General features: G+C 37.3%; 1 long non-coding RNA gene across 2 annotated transcripts in view; it reads left to right on the forward strand.

The window, feature by feature from the left end:
• LOC121506416 overlaps window positions 1-21719 on the forward strand; it is a 401243-nt gene that overhangs the window by 268405 nt on the left and 111119 nt on the right. For both annotated transcript variants that reach the window (XR_005991648.1, XR_005991649.1), the window contains one exon: window positions 5947-6059. This is a non-coding gene — a long non-coding RNA (uncharacterized LOC121506416). The remainder of the gene's footprint in view (window positions 1-5946; window positions 6060-21719) is intronic.

The raw sequence follows: 21719 nt of genomic DNA on the forward strand, positions 1-21719 counted from the left end.
TTTTTATCCTGCTTTTTGTCATTTTTTCCCCTTTCCCCCATGCCTTTGGCAATAAAATGCCACTTTTTGCCCATTTTCCCATTTTATCCATCTTTTTGCTGCTTTTTGGCCATTCTAGACACTATTCACTCATTTTTTGCCACGTTTTTCCCACTTTTTGACCATATTTGCCACCTGAAGATTATTTTTTGGTCTCTTTTCACTGACTTTTGCCACTTTCTGCCCTTTTTTTCCCACTTCTCTCCTAGTCTTTGCTGCTTTTGCCCATTTTCCCACTTTTTTGCTGAATTTGCCGATAGACACTTTTCACTCATTTTTTTGCCAAGTTTTTGGTATTTTTTGACAATTTTTGCTGATTTTGCCATGCAGTAACTGATTTTTTGATCACTTTTCACTAACTTTTGCCTCTTTCTGCCCTATTTTTTACTACTTCTCCTCTAGTCTTTGCTGCTTTTGCCCATTTTCCAACCTTGTTGCTGATTTTTGTGCAGTCTAGACAATTTTCACTCATTTATTGCCAATTTTTTGCCACTTTTTGACCATTTCTGCCACCTGTCATTCTTTTTTTTGTCACTTTTCACCAACTTTTGCCTCTTTCTGCCCTTTATTACCACTATACCTCTAGTGTTTGCTGCTTTTTCCCATTTCCCCACCTTTTTGCTGTTTTTTTCCCCACTTCTTGCTAATTTTTGCACATTCTAGACAATTTTCATTCATTTTTTTTGCCACTTTTTGACAATTTTTGCCACCGTTAACTCATTTTTGGTCACTTTTCAATAACTTTTGCTGCTTTTTGGCCTATTTTTTACCACTTTTTTTTATTGTTTACTGCTTTTGCCCATTTTTCTACTTTGTTGCTGATTTTTGCCTGTTCTAGACACTTTTCACTCATTCTTTGCTACTTTTTGACAATTTTTGCCACCTGTAACTCGTTGTTTTGGTCTCTTTTCACTGACTTTTGCCACTTTCTGCCCCTTTTCTTTCCCACTTCTCTTCTAGTCTTTGCAGCTTTTGCCCATTTTCCCACCTTTTTGCTGATTTTGCCGATAGACACTTTTCACTCGTTTTTTTTTTTGCCACGTTTTTGATTTTCTTTGAGAATTTTTGCTGATTTTGCCACTCAGTAACTGATTTTTTGATCATTTTTCACTGACTTTTGCCACTTTTTGCCCATTTTTACCACTTTTCTCCTAGTGTTTGCCACTTTTTGCACACTTTTGCCACCTTTAACTTATTTTAATAGGTATCTTTCACCACTTAGATTGTGTCCTTGCACATGTATTTTTCAAATATTTAGCTCCTTGGTTGAGCAGGGTTGAGTAACACTGCTGTGGAGCATGTTCCAAGTTCTTTAAGTTCTTCCGTACCGAACTCATCAAACCATGTCTCTATAGTCCTAGCTTTGTGTACTGGGTCACAGTCATGTTGGAAGTAAGCGGCCCAGCTGAGTTCTGCCACTTTTTGCAACCCTCCTCCACCCCAGCTCCTCCTTCATTCTGCTTCTGACTTAATCAGTGTCATTCTGCTTTGCTCTGGGGTTTTTGCTGATTCAGGCTTTCCTCGTAGGCACAGGAAAGGCAGGAATGTGCTGTTCCTGTTGAAGGTCGGGGATCCTAGAACTGCCACACTGCTGAATGTAAATAACGGCAATGAGCACAAATTAAGAGTACAGGAAATATAGACTGTCTGCAATCAGGATGGCATGTAGCATGGAAAAAAATGTCCCTATTCTAGCAGGAAAAGGCCAAGAAAACAGAGCTATGTTGCATATTTAACACAGATTCTTTGGAGTATTTGCATTCTTTTTCTAACCGCATGCTTTCATTTATCACATCGTCACTCCGCTTAAATTTCATCTGGACAAATTCTTGTGTTTAGAGAGAAAACAATGTTTTGGGGTTATAGTAGTCGTGTTCATGCATTTTTAAAGTAAAACATCCCTGCAGGTCACAGAGTTCTGCTCGATCCCGGCCTCCTCATGTTTAACTTCAGGTACGCTCTGAGAAAAACAACAAAATTACAGTTAGAGCCATTTTCCATGACAGCAGCCATCTAATCCTTTTTTCCTCTTCGTTTTGGGGGTAAGATGTTTCTATAAACCCCTCAGGGTTTTCATTGCCTCGACCGCTCTCTGTCTTTTTTTCTCCCTGACTCAGAGAGGTGGAAGCACCGAGGGAGATGACAAAAGACAGAGGAGCAGAACTGATGTGTTTGATCGAATTAAGGCTCTGGCTTGGACCAAAAACAGCGGCGTTACATTTGTTTTAAACCACAAAAATCCTGACAAACCTGTTGGAACTTTATCAGACGCAGATCCCTTTGAACGCTCCCAGAAATCGAACTGAAATCAAGAGGATTGTTTGAAGAAAAGCATCGCTCTTCACTTAATTCAGCCTGTTTACCTGCAGGCTTAGCGTGTTGTTCGGGATTCGTCTCTCTTTGTGGGATCAAAAGAGAGGAACAAAGGCTAAAAACATTTGTTGTGCATTAAGTCTGCAGGGAAAAGAAGGAGAAAAAGCACCTAGACGAGTGAAGGGGGTACAGTAGGTAGATTGAAGCGTCCTGCCTCTGCCAACCACAGCGCCACAGTCAGATACTGCGGCTTATTGGATCCAGGCTCGGCGGATTTTGGGGGGAACGAGGCACGGCTCGCCCGCCCAGTCGAAAACCACAACAGAAGGCATGAAAACAAACTTCTCAGAATAGCAGTGCTCTCCGTAGTTTGGCTGCCTGTTCAAAGATTTGTGGGGAGATGTTTGATCTTAGTTCAATAATCAGGCGTTTTTGTCAAAAGCTGCAGCAGGCGACTCGGCGCTCGGGTGTCTCCACACGGCAGCGGAGAGAAACTGCCTCCACTTTAAAGGTGAAAGTTTTCACCTCCAGGCTGCCGGGTTGTTAGACCGGGACTCCCGTCCCCGAGAGGTTTTGCTCCGTCTGACAGCTGCCAGTCAAATTGACGGACTGACAGAAACACTGAGACCTGACGGAAGATTTCAGATTTAAGGACAGTAAATCACTGAGAAGAATGGGAAACGTAGCTTTATATTTCATTCTCAATTTAAAGGTTTAATTCGTAGAATTTGCATGTTGAAATCTGGCGTTAAAGGACGGGTTTTTTCAAAGTTTTTCAGTTTTTAAAGACAGAAAAATTCAAGTTCAGATGCAATTTATACACACTAAGATGAATCTCAAAAATGAGGGTACAACAGGCTTTATGCTATAAAGGAGGTGGCTGGGGTGGAGGGTTAGCTTTCAGCATCAGCAGCATAAATGCAGGCAGGGATTAGTAGGAAGTGCGTCAAAATACACCGCTGTGATTGGCTGTCGGAGCTGTGAGGTGATGATTAAGATCAGCTGGCCGTCAGCTGATCACTGCTCGGTAAAGTGTCACATAAAACGTCAGAATTTCAAAACGCATTTGTACTTTAGATCAGGGGTTCTCAACCTTGGGGTCGGGACCCCCTTGGGGGTCGCGAGACACTAAGAGGGGGTCTCCAGATTCCCTAAAAAAACTAAGAATATTTTTTAATTCCACTGGTGCCACTTTACACAAGTTTGGCAAAATTTTAACCACTTTTCATCATTTTTTTTCCCCACAATTTTCAACACATTTTTGCCATTTTAAACCTTTTCGACCACTTTTTTCTGCCTGTTTTTGCCACTTCTAAACCAATTCTTGCCACATAAGCCAAATATTGCCACTACTGACCCCATTTTACCACTTTTTATGCCCAGTTTTTCCCATTTTAACCACATTTCACCATCTGATATACACATTTTTGCCAGTTTGACCAGTTTCCGCCAATATCTGTCCTTTTTTTCTTTCTCAGTTAGCAATTTTTTGCCAGTTTATATTAATTTGTTTGTCCCATTTTACTAGATTTCCACCATTTTTTTTTCCAGTTTAAAGCCTTTTCAGCCACTTTTTGACTCCCTTTAACGACTTTTTATGCCAATTTTTCCATTTCCATTTTGCCTTTCTTCTGCCATTTTTTGCAATTCATATGTAATTTTTGCCACTTCTAAGTCATTTCTGCTACTTTTAAGATCCATTTTCACCACCTTTTCCACCATTTTTGCCATTATTAACCATTTTTTTTCCATTTTAAACCATTTTAATCCTTTTTTTTTAACAAAATTGATTTATATTTTCAATTCTACTTTTTTTTTTTAATCTGAGAAACTTGGTTGGTCGTCCTTATACAATAGAAAGATGGAACATTGGTATATCTTTCTTTATAGGGCTATTTTACATGAATTGTCTCCACTGAATCATCTTGGTCATGTTAAACTTGAGTGTTGAGTTAGTTTAGGGGATTTCAAAATTAGAGTTAGGGAACATGTGACCAGTGTGTGCACATGTTTTTCTGCTGAAAGCTGCTGATTTGTTGATTTGTTGATGGATGTAACCTTTGCTCTATGTCCTGTTTAATGCCTTATGTGAAACTTATCATGCTGCTGTCTTGGCCAGGACTCCCTTGTAAAAGAGATTTTTGTATCACAATGGGAAAAATTCCTGTTAAATAAAGGTTAAATAAATAAATAACATAAAACAAGAAGGCTATTTACTGCACAATTTACTTAAAAAAAGAGATTTGTTTCATTGGTAAGAGTGTTTATTTTTTGGGTTATATATAAAATATGGATATCACAGCTTAATTTTATAATAGACCAGGATTTTGTTGATCTCTATGGGCCCCCAGTTTGGCTGGGCCCCAGAAAGCTCTCTCCTTTATCCCCCCTGATGGACGGCCTTGTCTGCACATGACTCTTCTTGAATGTGTATGGTTGTGTTCAACCATCTTCAGGTACAGTGGGGGGTCCTGGTCTCTGGCACCTTTATTTTAGGGGTCACGGGCTGAAAAGGTTGAGAACCCCTGCTTTAGATCACCGGTGTTCCTCTAATTGAGCCTCAGGACTCGCCTTCACTTGTGTAATGAGAAATTGCGACCCAAATATCAGCCTTTTTTTGTTTTGTTTTTCGACCAATCAGGTGTCTTTAAATGTGAAAAAAAGTACATTTTGGGCCTTGGACACTACAGAATGTGACATATCTAAGAGAAGGAACAAAACAGGCACATTTCAAATAAATTTCATGGATATTTTTTTCACACATTTTCGACCTGCTGAAAAAGCCTTTTTGGGCCCACTTTTTGGCCTCAACCCACCAGTTGAGAACCCCTGCTTTAGATGAATATGCCAACAAAAGGAGCCAAAAGCAAGCTTACACTTTAGCAGCCTTTAACAGAAGATAATGAGTTAGAGTCTAACCACAAATATCAGGGGTGCCCAAACTCTGGCCCAGGGACCAATGGTGGCCTATTTTTAAATGGCCCAAAGCAAATTCCAAAACACAAGTAAAAAAAAGGCCCATTTAGAACATAAAGTTTGTACTTGACTGTCATGCATATTTGATCTGTTTTCTTGTTGAATACGGGAAAGTTTTGTGTTACCTTGGGGGCTCATCCGGGACGGTAACACAACTTTACTCATCTGTCAATAAGAAAAGACAGAAAACAAATATAGTTTGTGAAGATGGTGTGAATTTATTTGGACTAGTGTGTATTATAGATTCAGCACTACTGTGCTAATTCTGTAAACAAACATTTTGACCAGACAATTTATCGACGTGCTATTTTTAGCCTTTAATTCGCCATTTAAGCTTATCCAATCACTAAGCACAGCTTTACCTAAACTAGACTGGATTTGCTGACTTCCATATCATGAAGGTGAGGGGTATAAACTGGCCCAACCATCCTGATAACTTTTTGGGCTTTTGGACCTTTTTCTTTTTTAATTTTAGATTGCCATAATTTATCATTATTGCTATTTTAAACTAACATTAGTACAGCTTATAGTATGTTCCTTCTAGTGTTATTTAGAATTATCCAAGAAGATCTGGCTGCAGACCTCTAAGGTGGGGCGTTTTGTGCTCATCTGTTACAGACCTCTACAATCGGGCATCCCTGACCATAGCGTGGGAGGTTACAAACATAGCCCTAACTGGAACCAGACTGACAACTGAATGACGTGTTTTCTACTTACTGTCAGAGGCAATGGTAAGTGGCTATTTTTCACAACAGCAGAATCTTAGAAATAAAAATGTAAAATTTACTGAGGGGAAATTTTTTTAATTTAACACTCTACAAACTAAGAAGACCCAAAGAGGGTTAGGGTTAGGACCCTGACCCCTAAAGGTTAGGGTTAGGGAATAAAATTTAAATAACACATCAAAAACAAAAGAAATATAAAGCCAAAATATCCCAGTCGCCCCCTAGTGGCAGCTGCAGTTTAAGGGATGGGCACTAATCTTGCTACCAAAGGCAAAAAACAATATTTACATTTTTCAGGGAAAAAAAAAAACAGAATATTTAGTTAAAATTAGTCTTTGGGCCTGTAGCGCCACATTATGTAATAACGCCTCATTATGTAATAACCTTAACCCTAGGACTTAAGGTGGGCTCCAGGGTATACCCTACTACCTTGCCCTAACCCTAACCGCTTAGTGGCTCACAAAATGCAACGTTATTACATAATGAATTGAAAATGTATTACATTATTACATAATGCGGCGTTTTTACATAATGTGGCGCTACAGGGCCCCTTGAGTGTTTTCCAAGTAAAAACTGTCTGTTGTGCAAATGTTGCTGATGACCCATGCACTAAAGTATGGGTGTCAAAATCAAGGCCCAGCGGCCAAATTTGGCCCATTGCACAGTTATAACTGGCCCAAATCATATCATATATTTATTATAACTGGCCCACTAGTATGAGATCTGCACATTTCCTCTAGTATAACAATGCAAAATTAACCTTGATGGTTGAAAATATTCTCTTTAAGTCATAAGACTTTAAAAAAAGTACAGAGTTCATCTGATTAAAAGTCAGGAATGTGGGAAAAGAAATTTGTGTTTTATTCTATATTTTCTCATTTTCATCTCACAATTATGACTAAGAGTTTTGGTTTTGACTTTTTATGTCATATTTTGACTTTTTAAAATCACAATTTTGACTTTTATCTCATATTTGACCATTAAGATTCATGATTTTAATTTTTAAGTCATATTTATATGTTTCAAACTCATTAATTTGAATTTTATCTTATACTTTGACATTTTCAGCTCCTATCGTTGAATTTTAATCCCAAATACTTACCTTTTTTATCTAAAATCTTATCTTTTTATCTCATCTTTAGGCCTTTATAACTCAGTATTTTGAATTGTATCTCATATTTTGACCTTTAAAACTCTTGATTTTGAATATTATCTCGTATTTTCACCTCCTTAACTCTTGATTTAGATTTGTTTTTCCCATATTTTGACCTTTTCAACTCCTAAATATAACTTTTAATCCCAAATACTGACCTTTTGGTTTAAAATTAAAAAATGTTTCTCATCTTTTGACCTTTAAACTCAGGATTTTGAATTTTATTTAGTGCTTTAACTGTTAAAAATCATGATTTTAACTTTTGACTTTTTATTGCAAGATCATTTATCATAAATGTTACTTTTTTTTCCCTATAATTCGTTACTGTTGAAGATGGGGTTGACAGTTTAAGGAAAATTTTGACCCAGTTAGGCCCTCAGGTTAGACCCAAATTCAGAATTTGGCCCCTGCTGATTGATTTTGACACCCCTGCACTAAAGGATAGTCAAAAGATGTCACTTTTAGCAAGTTTTCGACCATTTTTGCATTATCTCAGTCATATGTATTGATATATTTTATCACATCTGAGGCAGGCTGTGCAAAAGTGAACATTTTGCACAGTCAGGTTGCAAAAACACAACTTTCAGTGTTTCCCATCAAAGGATGTTGATTTCTGCAAACATGTATTCTAGCATGCATGTTGCACTCTGCAAATATGATCTCTTTTAGCTACAAATAATTGCAAACATAGCCGAATTTACAATATCAATAGTGCTATTTATAGGTGCCAGATTAGCTCAGTTATTATAGCATGCATGTGAATACAGAGGCTACGTCTACGATGCACTGGTTGCAGCTGTCCTAGCTAATAAAGGCCCAAAAATGACCCTAAAAAGACTGATTATTATTGGCATCCTATCAAATAGAACTACTAATGCAAAAGATAAAAGATGCTTTCCTTGCCTTCATGTGAGGTTCTGATTGTTATAGGATTTCAAAATAAGCCCCAAAATAATCATTTTCCAATCATAATTGTGTAAAAAATGCCATATTTTATATCTAAAACTAGGAAAAAGCTTTCTGCAGCGATCCAGGCTGTCATGTCTTTCTAATTAATGCTAATTTCACGCTGGTATTATGCATATTTTCTGGATTTTAGCCCTTTTGTTCTGTCCTTTCTGCTGTTGCAAAACTCCAACAAAAATCATCCCGAAACGTACAGATCCCCTTCAGTAACACAAACCACGCTGCGCTGATTTAATGTATTGTTTTTCATGGCTGTTCTGCAGCTTTAAACCCACACAGTAAGCACGCAGCGTCGCAGCTTTAAGATATTTGATGAGCCCGTGCAGGAGTTGATAATAGAATAAAACAAACAGCCGAGTCTGGGCCGAGACAGAAAGATGATGTACATTATGAGAACATGAATGCATAATAAGCTCCTGCAATTAGCCCGGCCCAGCCATTGGCACATTGTAATTAATGTGCTGCCTGTACGACGAATCAGTCACTCTAATTTGGGTGTGGGACGGGTGGGGGGGGTGCAGATCAGATCCTGGGATAATTGTGGGTGACTCCAGTCCTTCTCCATCGGCGGCGGCGAGGTGGGAGCGGGGTGGGACGGGGCCCAGGTCTCAGGAGAACGTTAAGAAACTGTAAATTCCCCCTTCATGATTTGAACATGTGCCCTGCAGAGCACACAGAGAGGAAAAAAAGTGTTTTACATTCACAGATGATCCTAATTTGGTGTGGTTTGGAGTGTAATTTAGATCAAACACAGCCATGTAAATGAGTCAGGCTTTTCATAATTAGGTGCCTCTGAAGAGGGGTGGAGAGCGAGAAAGGGAAGAGCTCGGACCACATGAGGAGGTGTGGCGTCGACGCCGTGCATCCACTGGCAGCTGATTTATCTGGTTGTTTTTTTTTTTTTTTTTTTAAAGGGGAGAGAGAGGTGAGCAGCGAGGGAGCGAGCGAGGAGGCCGGGGTTAGTTTAGGGAAAAACACACTCCCGGCGGCGCACGGCAACAAAATAGGTCACTCTGCGCCGATTTGGCTTGTCTGTTTCCACTAAGCAACCGGCTCGGCTCAGTGTTTGGTACAGAGACGGGGCTGGCCCTCTGCCAGCGCTCAGGCCTGTGTTCCCCCAGTGGGGCCTGTTGATGGAGGATTACCACAGTGAAATATTCCGGCTATTGTGTAGGTGTAATGTTTACATTTTAGGGAGCAACAGTAGAATGAATATTAGACTCAGGAAAAAGAAAAAAAACATGGGGACGGTTCACGCCACTGAGCACAGACAATAAATACAGAGAGAAATGGAACAGAAAGAAAGGATATGCTCTGCATGCAGGGAGGTTTGAATGCCAACATGGTGGTGTGTTTTACTCTGCTTCTTTAAAAAATCAAGGGAATAAATCTAGAAATAGACACAAGAACATATGGAGATGATCTCACAATAAAATATACATTTGTCAGCCATATAAGAGAGAGGAAAGGCAGTATGGAAATATTTACTGATAACAGTTATTTAACCCATTCAGACCCAAGGCCGTCAATAAAACCCTGTCTAAAAAGAGAACTGCTCAGCATTTCAGCGTTCACGAAAGTCTTTATTTCTCAGCCTTGGTGAGAGATAAACATGTGACATAAAAACATTTCAAAGCCTAAACCCTTAGCTTTAACTGTGAATAAATAATCATTACTAAAATAATATAAATGAACAAAATAAACCTATTTTGTACAAGTAATCCCTACATGTAACATCAAATTGTGGCTTTCTAACAACAACGTGATCATTTCTACCATTTTTATTTCTCATAAAATTTTTGTAGATATTTTTGTTAGTTTTGGAGAGATTTGAGTTTTTGGGAGGGATTTGGAATCTTAATTTTAATGGAAATTTTATGGAATTTTGATGTTTGGATGAATTTGTTTGGAATTTCAATTTTCCAATGAATTTTGGGGGAAATATTTGTAGTTTTTTTGGAATTTGTGTTTGGTTTCATGTAAATTCAATTTCAGGATTTTTTTTTTTTTTTTTTTTTTTTTTGATGTTTTGGTGAATTCGTTTGAAAATTTTCCACTATTTTTCTTGGAATTTTTGGGAAATTATTTTGGAATTTTCACAGAAATATTGGATAGAGTTGCTATCTCATATTTGTGTACACGTAAATTTAGGGAATTTATTCTGAAGCAAGTTGATTGGAAATTTAACTGGAAATATATATCTGAAAATTCAATTTTTATGTAAATTCTAAAGAATTTGTTTAAATGTTATGAGGAATTTGGAAATGTTCTGACATTTCCCATGGAATTTTTGGGGAAATATTCATGCATTTTGGGGAACTTGTGTTTTTATGTTAATTTTGGGGGAATTTTATTTATTTTCAATCATTTTGAAAGTTGATTGGAAATTTAAAGGTCTATATATTTAAAAATGTACATTTTTTAAATTTTAGAGAATTCATTAGTGTGTTTTGGGGACTTTGGAAATTTGACATCATTTTTCATGTAATTTTGGGGAAACTTATTAGTGAATTTTGGGGAATTTGATTAGAAATTTTGATTGGAAGATTTCATATTTTAAGAAATTTGTTTTTATTTTCAACTTGTGGACTTTATTTTTCCATTTCTTAGAGGATTGATCAGATTTAAGGGGGAATTCATCTGAAAAGTTACAGATTTTTAAAAAAAATGTTTTTCAATGATTATTGCAGGGAATCAGCTTGGATGCTTTGGGGAATTTTTTGGGAAATTTTCCACCATTTTCCATGTAATTTGGGGGGAATTATTTGTAAAAAAAATTGGCAATTTGATTGGAAATATTGGATGTATTTGCTTGGATCTTGGATCGGCAGTTTTTCATGAAGTTCCACTGAAACATTTGAGGAAGTTTTGAGGAAACTTCCAATAATTCCACTCATCTTTAATGGCAGGAACCATAAACAAGATTATTTTGATTGATCTTAGTGATCGGAGATTTTTTTAAACATGATTATCATACTCATTTTCCTCACTTCAACACTCTTTACACTTTTTACATTGTAAATAAGAGACATGGGGACCCAAATTTCCAGAAGCGTTCAACCACTTCAGTGGAAAATGCTGCAGTTTGGAACTTTAGTGGAAGAAAATGCACAACGGAATAAAGATACAGGACTAAACATCTCTGAAAAGCATAAATGTTTACATTTATTTGACTTAATTTCCTTTAATAACAAGTGAAAAACGAACTCATTTCTTTTACTTTGTCGTCCATTTCTGTTTTTTCTTTTGTTTTATTTTGTTATTTCAGTTTCTTTGTTTCCATGCACACAAAAGCCCACTTAAGAGTAAAAAATGGTACCTTTGCTCTTTATCATGACGTTCAACGTGCTTTTATACTTAAAGGAAACAGAAACTGATACGGCACGAGGAGTCGGCGATGTGGTGCAACATTTAGCTTTCCTGCACTTTCCTCGTGGATGGGTTTATTGTGTTAACTGTTTTAAAAAGTGTCAGTCAGGTTGAGCGTGCAGCGATCACACAGAGTGGATATGTCAGTCAGAGAGAGATTAGCTGATGAGTTTACACGAGGAGCAGCAGCAGACACCGAGCAGCAGTTGATGGATTGTTATTGGGAGCTGCCAACATGCACAAACTGCGGCTGTAACCCCACAAAAGCCTGAACTCTGGAGCTCCAGAAGCCGCGGCGTTTCGCCCGCCGCCTGTCTGTCTCTACTTCAAGATAAGAATCACACTCTTTGCTCTGCCGCCCGTGCCAGGAGTCTAAAAAGTATGTGTGCAGTTTGCTAACATCTTCTGCTTTGTCTGCGGCTTTTTAAAGTACAAACAGTTTTCAAACTCTCGCTGCCAACGTGTGCAAAAGTTTCCGGCCAATCGGGGGCCAGCGGGGCCACCTGCACAGAAGGTAAATGCAACATGGCGGGATTGTGAACCTCCCCGGGGATGCTGGGATGGCCACATGGCCCGCTAGATCTGCCAGGGTGGCCCCTCCGACACCCGGCTGGGTGCCGTGCTGGGCGACACACAGCTAAGCCCGGGGATTAGCTCACGGTGCCACCTATCTGATGAAAGCAGAGCCAATGGGATTGTCTTCTCCGCCCCCTCCCTCTCTCTCTCCCTGACTTCCTCGTTTGCTGCTCTCTTTGTTTCTGGCACCGGTGGAAAGCACATACATGCCTCCATGCTGCTAGTTAAATGTATTGTTGGCTGAGAGCTCGCACTGTCTTGGATTGAGGAGAGAAATCTGGTCCAAGAAAGAGGACGTTACCTCCCGACTCCCATCGTGTGGTGTTTGACTCCTCCTCTGCCTGAATGATTGATCGTCTGCGTTTAAAACAGATTAGGTTTCATTTTAAAGGACAGTCACTCCATTAAATCCTTCACTGATGTAATGATGGAGAACTGCTCCTTCCTCATTTTTTTCACACATATATTATGACACTTCACTCTATCAGGATGTCACATTTTTGACTTTTTACAATCTGTTTCACTCCAGCTCTGTAGGGTTTGCAGTATCAGGCAGAAAAAGTCTGTAAAAGCAGGCAGAAGACCCTTGATGCTTTACCAAGGAGCAGGATAGAATACAGTTATACATGCCCATATAATATTTTCTGATATCATACAGTAGGTTACAGTACTTTGGATAGGATATGATATGATTCAGTACATTGGGAATCCAGTACAATACGACAGATTAAGAAAATCATACCATAAGATACAACACCTGCGATACATTGGGATTATAGCAAGACATGGTACGATACAATTAGATGTGATTCAAAACAACACATTTCATCCAGTTTATCGAAAATATGATAGGATGCATTAGAACCTATTGGGAAAATGGTATGACACATTACAATACAATGGAAATATTATAGGATAAATTACAATTCATTAGAAATATGATGGTATAAATTACAATATATTGGGTATCTACTTAGATACATTAGGGTACTTTGGGAATATGATGCAACATTATACGATACTTTGTTAATTCAGTGCAATTCATTGGTAGTATGGTACGATACATAACAATTTTCAACGGGATCATGAAAGTATTTATTACGATACACTGGGAATGTGATGCAACATTGTACAATTTGTTGAAGATACGGTACAATTGATTAGGAATATGATGGTAAACATAATATATTGGGAACCTAATAGGATACATAATGATACATTGGGAATATGGTAGGATACATTACAATTCATTGGGAATATGATTGATACAGAACAATTTATTGGAAATAAGATAATATACATTGCACTACATTGGGAATATGATAGGATACATTTCAAATCTTTGGGAAAATGAGATAGGACACATTACATTTGATTGGGAACACAACTGGGAACATTGCAGGACCTGGGGAATATGATAGGATACGTAACATTTCATTGGGAATATGATAGGATACATTACAGTGTATGAGGAATATGATAGGATTCATTAGGATTTGCTGGGAATATGAAAGGATACATCACAGTATTTGGGGAATATGATAGGATTCATCAGGATACACTGGGAATATGATAGGATTCATTAGGATAGACTGGAAATATGAAAGGATACATCACAGTATATAGGGAATATGATAGAATTCATTAGAATACACTGGGAATATGATAGGATACATCACAGTATATGGGGAATATGATACGATTCATCAGGATACACTAGGAATATGAAAGGATATACTGGGAATACTATAGGATACATTAAGAAACACTGGGGATGTGATATGATACAGTACAATTCATAGGGATGACAATAGGATACATTACAGTATATGTGGAATATGATAGGATACATTAGGATAGACTGGGAATATGAAAGTATACATTACAGTATACTAGGAATATGATAGGGTACATAACAATTAATTTGTAATATATAGGATGCATTGGGGATATGAAAGGATAGATTAGGATACATTGGTAAAATAATGCAAGATTAGGCGATATGTTGTAGATACGGAACAGTTGATCGGGAACATGTTACAATGGGATACATTGGGCCAACAGAACCAGGCTATATGATGTGAATAGATACAGTAAGATGAGATGTGGTACAAAAAGATGGGATATGACACATTGGAAATATGATACAGTAGGATACATTGGGAATATACATAATGATGTAATATGATTTGGTATATCAGCTATATTATGACAAATTGAATCCAATAAATAGGATTACAGGGTTTATATAAATGTATATAAAACCCCATTTGAACTACAGACTCACAAAATGATGAGTTAAAACTTGCAACTACTTGTAAAATGTCTGAGACATTCAGAAATCCTCTCAGCTCACACCACTGCAACTGGAGGAGACGCTCCATGAGCTACTGTTTCTCTACAAGGACAGGACTGCTTATTCAATATTTTTCCTCTATTACTATCATCACATTAATGCGTAACATTAGACTGTACTATTCCTTCACGAAGGTTATTCATCACTAATCTCCCGTTGTCATCACCATTGTGGCATGGCGCCCAATTTGACGGCACAATCACAAACATGCTATGCTAGCTGAGTCTTGTTTGAATAAAATATGAAAAACAACATTTCTCCACGGCTCGGTCCCCTGCTTTCACCATCGGTAATAGTTTATTCCACCCCTTCATCTCTGCAGTTTCTATATTTTCTGTTTCACCATAAACTGCTGTATCCACCCCACACCTCCTCTCTCACACTAATTAGCAAAAGTTTGTGTCCCCGTGTCAAACCGCTGGACATGGTGGAGCCATTGTGAGCCAGTCTGAGCTGATTTCCTATTGATAATAATGAGACAGGCTGAAGGATCTCCCCTGTGCTGTATAATGATGTGTCACCACCGTGGCATGGGTGTCGGGCAAAATGAGGCCACAGAGCCGTGGGACACCTCCAGAAACACCCACGTCTTTGGTCTCTCTGTGTGAACCAGGTGCTCTTTTATATCTAATTAAAAAAAATCTGGACTTGATCGAAAATTTAAGACTAAAACATGAGCAGTTTGAATAATCTGATACCTTCTCTATGGAAGTGGAACGCTTTGGATTATGAAGGACGTTATGAGGACCTCAGCTATTAAAATAACTCTGTCTTTGACGACATAATCACTAATGTGTTAAAGTTAAGCTCTTCGACTTCACCCAGAGTGGATATCTGACGTTTTGTAATGAAACCCCTTCAAGTTATACTGGGAAAATGACCTGTCATTCAAACAAATTAGATCTAAATGAAGCTGCTTGAGTCCGTCCAACCCCACTCCCACGTCATCTCGGTGAGAACCGACCGCTCTGATACTCTCTAATTAAAACGGACACTTATGTGCTGTTTCTGTAAATTAAAGCAGAATCATCTGTTTGCAGACATATTTACTCCCAGTGGATTTATTTCTCTGTTTGATGTGTTTCGGTGCGAGCTTAGGAAGATCACCATATCATAGCGCTTAATAGGGACTGTAATACTTTCTCTTTTTGGTAATCTGTCATTTTAAATTGGTCCCTTTTTTTCAAAATTCATGGCAGGGTTTGATCAAACATAAAGTCATACATTTGCACACAAACAAGAGATTATCATCAGCATATAGAGACAATTTCTACAAGATCTTGAAGGCTTGGTTTCAAACTAAATTGAAAAAAATATTCTTATAGACACATACAAACAACCATCATCTGCATAGAAAGTTATCATCTAAAATATTTGCAATTCTTGACACTAAAAATAAGGTTAAATTCCTCTGAATTATTAAAGGACAACTTTCCAGTGACTTTTTAGCGTTATGTGATTAAATGATTTGTATGGACACTCAAAAGTGATCGTCATCAGCATAGATAGTTATCTTATGGAACATTTTGGAAGTTTTCAATACTAGAATAAAGTTCATATTCCAAATTACTGTGAAAAATGACAAGAAAGGTAAAAATCTTATTTTTTGTTTTCATAGGAAATAAAAAGTATGGCCATTCACATGTGATAATCATCTGTGTAGAAAGTTGTTCCACTGAAGATTACTTCTGTTAGAACTTCTTTACTGCTTGAGTGATGTTTAGTTTCTTCATTTCAAGTGAAATGACAACATCCAGTTTGCAATTATTTTGCTAAATTGAGGATTTGAAAAAATACAGATAGATACAAATGATCATCATCTGCATAGAATGTTATCTTCTGAAACAGTTTGGAAGTTTTCAATACCAGAATTAACTTTAGATTCCAAATTACTGTGAAAAAATGACAAGGTAAAAGTCTCATTTTATTTCATTGTAGGAATGAAAAGTATAGGCATGTGCGTGTGATAATCATCTGTGTAGAAAGTTATTCCACTGGTGTTTATTTTTAGAGCTTCTTTACCGCTTAAGTGAGTTTTATTTTTTCATTAGAAGTGAAATGACAACATCAGGTTTGCAATTTTTTTTGATAAATTGAGGATTTGAAATAAAATACAGATTGATACGAGTGATGATTATCTGCATAGAATGTTATCTGAACTGTATCTTTTGTTTTTACAGTTCAGTTTGCATGAAATCAAGCACACAACATCTGCGTAGAAGGGCAATTTCAATGAAGTTGTTTCTTATCACTACTGAAAGAACATGTAATACAGATTTTGAATAAAGTCGGGAAATTATTTAACATGTAGAAAGGATCATCATCTGCATAGAAAGTTATTTTCTGAACTATTTCTGTTGTTTTTACAGTTACGTTTACACAAAATCAAGCACATATCATCTGCATAGAGAGGTAATTTGAGTAAGTTGTTTCTTAACACTAATGAAATAACATATGATTGAAATTTTTACTAAAGCCAGAAAATGATTTATGACACATAGAAATGATATTATCTGCATAGAAAGTTATCTCCTAGAGGATTTCTGTACTTTTTACATCTAAAATTATGTTTGTTAATTTTCAGGCTAATTTGAGGAAATAATACATAAAGACTAGGGGTGTAGACAGCAAACATTTTCAGTACCAGAGAGTTTTATTTTATCATGCACTCTGATCACTCTAAAGCAATATGCTTACATACTTTTCTGTAACTTTTCATAATTGTGATAATTTTTGGCCTATTTTACCAGGTAGGATATTTTCTTGAACTTATTTACACAAGTTGACTTGAACATATATTTCTTCTCTATATCAGTCCTACATACTTAACATACCATTACCCTAATAGCATGCTTGCTGCTACAGTAGTTTGTTGAGGATACTGCTGGTGGGCGGGGAGAATCTCAAAATAAAAGTGAATCTTGAAGGTGAAGGTGTAGATCTCTGTTTTGACTTTCTATTAATATGATGGGATAATTAATCAACCAATTGATGTATTGCTTTAAATCAATGGAGCATTACACCCCTAATAAAGACCCGTACAACTGCTCATCATCAGCAAAGAAGAACCACCAAAGGAACCAAACGTTCCTGCAGTTTCTACCAAAATAAATAAGTTTTAAGTCGTCATTCCTGTAACAACAATTAAAGCAACGATTTTATCCCAAATTAGGTTAATGGAAGTTATAAGCACAAAGACAGTTGTTTTATCTGTATACTGTCTACCTAAATTATGTTTAAGTCCTTTGTTTTAATTGAGAGGACAACATTCTGATCACATTTTTATGCTTAATTGAAAAATTAAAACATTTATATAGATACACGTGATTATTGTCTGCATTGAAAGATATCTAAAAGATTTCTGTAGTTTATTCCACCAGAATCAAGTTTAACTTCTTTATTCTAATAATTAAAACAACATTGAACTCCGATTGTCAGGCTAAATTGCGGCAGTAATATCTATAGACATGAACATGTGTATATCATCAGCATAGAGAGTCAGTTTCTGAAAGAAACAGGCGGGTACAGTTGATTATCATCTGCATAAAAAGTTGTTTTAATGAAAGCTGCTTACTTTTTATTAATTTTATTCTTAAATGATGTAATTTTAAGTGAAAGTGCATCATTCAGGTAACAAATTGCATGCTCAGTTGAGGATTTTCAGCATATAGATAAAAATAAATAGGATCGTCTGCATAGACAGTTATCTTCAGAACGGTTTCTACAACTTTTCACAACAATATATATAATATAACATAATATATCTATATAATATATAAATATAACATTAGATTTTGTGGTGTCTTTAAATCATTGATGTATATGATGTTTTCACAGCACTGTAAAAACATGGATTTTCCTGGTTTTGAAAATAGGTTTGAATGAAGTTAATTAATAAACTAGAATAAAAATATAGGATAGGTTAAGCTATTTTATTGGAATAAAGTAGAAAGATCATTGGGAAAATTCTACAAATTTAGTCTTTACAGCTAAAATCAAAAGGTGGGGCTTAAAATTTCAGCTGAAACACTTTTCATATAAACCAAAAATGCCACTTTATACTGGATTTGACCTCTAAGTGAGCTAACTTCCTATATTTTCCATATTTACGCTCTGTCTAACTCCTCACAGTGCTTTGGACATGCTTTTACTTTTTGATCTATGTTTTTGTGAGTGCAGTAAGCAACAAAAAGATGAAGAACCCACTCATGCACCAGCACAAATCACCCTCTAAAACCTCTCATAGCTTTAAAAACACCGTGTCCCCCACCTCACCCCACCTTCCCTCCCTCCCAGAGCGTCCCCAGGCCGGGCACAGAAGGGGACGGGACTGCCAAGCACGGCACATGGCTCAGAGTCTGGGGACAACAGAAGTCGAGGTCCCTGCAGGGCCCTTCAGCTTTTTACAAGGCCGTTCTCCCCCCCCCACTCGACACACACCTCAGGCGGACGGGGAAAGCACACAGTCGTCCCTGCGGGAGAAGTGAGGCGACAGGGACTGTGATTCCTCAGAGCTACACTCCTCTCTCTCCTCTCCACCTCCTCTCCTTCTCCTCCCTCCTGCAGGCTACGTCCTGCACATGTGATACGACAGACAGTCTCATGCTGCATTACACATACACCTCTGTGTCCCTGGCTGCGTCGCTCACAGCCATGTTCCCTGATGTAGCATCAAAACTGGGACACGAACATGACACTCAGGAGAGGATGGAGAGGGGAGAAAACCACGGAAAACCACGGAAAACAGGAATTCCTGTCATTGTTTGCTTATACCGGGTTAATCACTGCAGAACCTTCTTTTATACACAAGAAGTGTGACAGATGACTTATCAACACTCGAAATCCTCCAAAAGTGTAAATAATTCATAATTAGTCATTCAAACTAATAAGAAGAAGAGCACTAGAAAAGGAAAGGACAGTTTAGATAGATTTAATAATTTTAACTGCAGCATGTGGCAATCAGCATGTACAGGTGCAGCTAAAAACAAACTATCAGGAAAAAGTTTCATGAAATTTCATTTTAAAAGTGAAAATTAGATTTATTCTACATTAACTGCAAAAAGGTCAGATATTTCAGGCCTTTTCTCTGGTTTTGTATGCACTCAATACTTGGTCTAGGCTACTTCTGCATGAATTTCTGCATTGATGCATGGAGGCGATCAGCCTGTGGCACCGAAGGTGATTTAAGCAGCCTTTAGTTTGTCTGAAGTTGACTACTCTCTTATTGTGTTTTTTCACAACACATAGATTCTCTATGCAGTTTAAACTTACTTAAATCACAAAAAGTCTCAGATTTTGTGTTTTCTATTGTCTTTCTACCAAAACATAAAAATTGTGCCACATACTACTGTGTAATTGTGACTTCCGCTCTACTTAATCTTAATCTTTTGTTATGTTTATTTGATTTATTCTTAGGTAGGCATTACTGCTCTTAAATCATTACAATCACTCTACAATCTGTGAAAACTTCTGCTAAACTTTTACAAAATGTTTCGGTAAAAATGGAAGAAAACTGGGTGAAAATGGGTTAGAAAGTGGGGGGGGGGGGTCAAATGTTGCAAAAACTTTAAGAAAAAGGTTTTTAAAAAAAGTGGTAAATGGGTGCAATAGGATTGAAGGGAGAAAAATGAGAGGAAAATGGGTTTGAGTTGGTTAAATTTGGTTAAAAGTGGAATATGGGTCAACAGGCAAAAGATAGGTAGAATAATGGGTCTAAAGTTGCAAAAATGGTAGAAAAAGTTCTCAAGAAAGGGGCAAAATTTGGCAAGAATGTTTTCAGAGTGGCAAAAATGTGTTCAAAGTGGCAGAAATGACAGAAAGGGTGATGGAACAGTGGCAAAAAATTGGTTTAAAGTGGCAATAAAAAGGTTAAGGTGGAAAAATGGGTCAAAACTTGCAAAAACAGTAGAATGAGTGAAAAGGGGTTCAACCGAGGCAAAATGGGTGAACTGAGCCAAAAAGGTGTCAAAATCTGCCAAATGGGTAAAATAGTGGCAAAAATGGGTTAATAGAGGCAAAATGGGCAGGAAAAAATGGTGAAAAGTGGTTTAAAAGTGGCTGAAATGGATTTACAGAGGCTTAAATGGGTCAAAATGTTAAAAACAAACATAAAAAGTAGTGAAAAGGGGGTTAAAATAGTAGCAGAAAAAAGGGTACACAGGCAAAATGGTCAGGAAAATGGTACAAAGAGGCTAGAATGTGGAAAATATAGATTTTGAGTGATAAAAGTGGGTCAAAAATAGCAAAACCTGCAGGAAAAGTGGTGAAAAGGTGGTCTTAAGAGGCAAAAAATATGTTTCAAGATGCCAAAATGCAGTAAAAGTGGCAGAAATAGCAGGAAAAAAAATGATCAAATGTGTCAAAAATGGGTTAACAGAACCAAAATGTTGAAAAGTGGTTAAAGTGGCAAATACACATTTTAAGTCGCAAAAAAATGGGACAAAAGTGGCAACAATGACAGAAAAAAATGGCAAAATGGGTTCGGAAAGTGTCAAAAATAGCACAAAGAATGGTGAAAACAGGTTAAAAAGTTGCAAAATGTGTTTAAAGTGGCAATAACGGTAGAAAGATTGGTGAAAAGGTGTTAAAAAGAGGCAAAAATAGGGTAACAGAGGCAAAACGGGTAGAAAGAATTGTGAAAAGAGTTTATAAAGTTAAAAAAAAAGGTTTTAAATTACATAAAGAGGGGTCCCAAATATGAAAAACAGCAGAAAAAGGGGTGAAAGTTGTTCAAAAGTGGCGAAATTCAAAAATAATCCAAATGGGCAAAAATGGCTGAATAAGTAGTGAAAAGTGGCAATAATTGGTGAAAAAATGTGGTTTTTTGGGTTAAATGTGTATAAAATTGATAAAGAGCGGAAGAATGGGCTGAAAAGGCGGTTATAAAGTGTCGCGAATAGGAAGCAGGCCAGGGTTATTCATTATGAGGAGCAGCTGCTTCCTGTCAAAGTGCACCTGCATTGTTGTATTGCTCCTTTAAATAGCAGCAGGTAACATCTGTGTGTAAATATCTGTGGTCTAAGTCAGACTGCAGCTGTTCTTTCTTTGCTAGATTTTATTTTTCATGTGTAACCGTTAAAACTGTTCAAAGTAAACCGTGCAGCTCATCCTTCTCTATAATGCTGCGTTTTACTTCAGAGTGGAGCGTTTTTATTCCTGCACAAACGCCTTAATCATTTCATGAATGCCTTTACATGCAGCAGATGAAAGTGTAGGTAAACTCCTTGTTATTAATCCCTGTGTCTCC

This window comes from Cheilinus undulatus, linkage group 24 (genome assembly GCF_018320785.1).
Source record: "Cheilinus undulatus linkage group 24, ASM1832078v1, whole genome shotgun sequence".
Classification (NCBI taxonomy): Eukaryota; Metazoa; Chordata; class Actinopteri; order Labriformes; family Labridae; genus Cheilinus; species Cheilinus undulatus.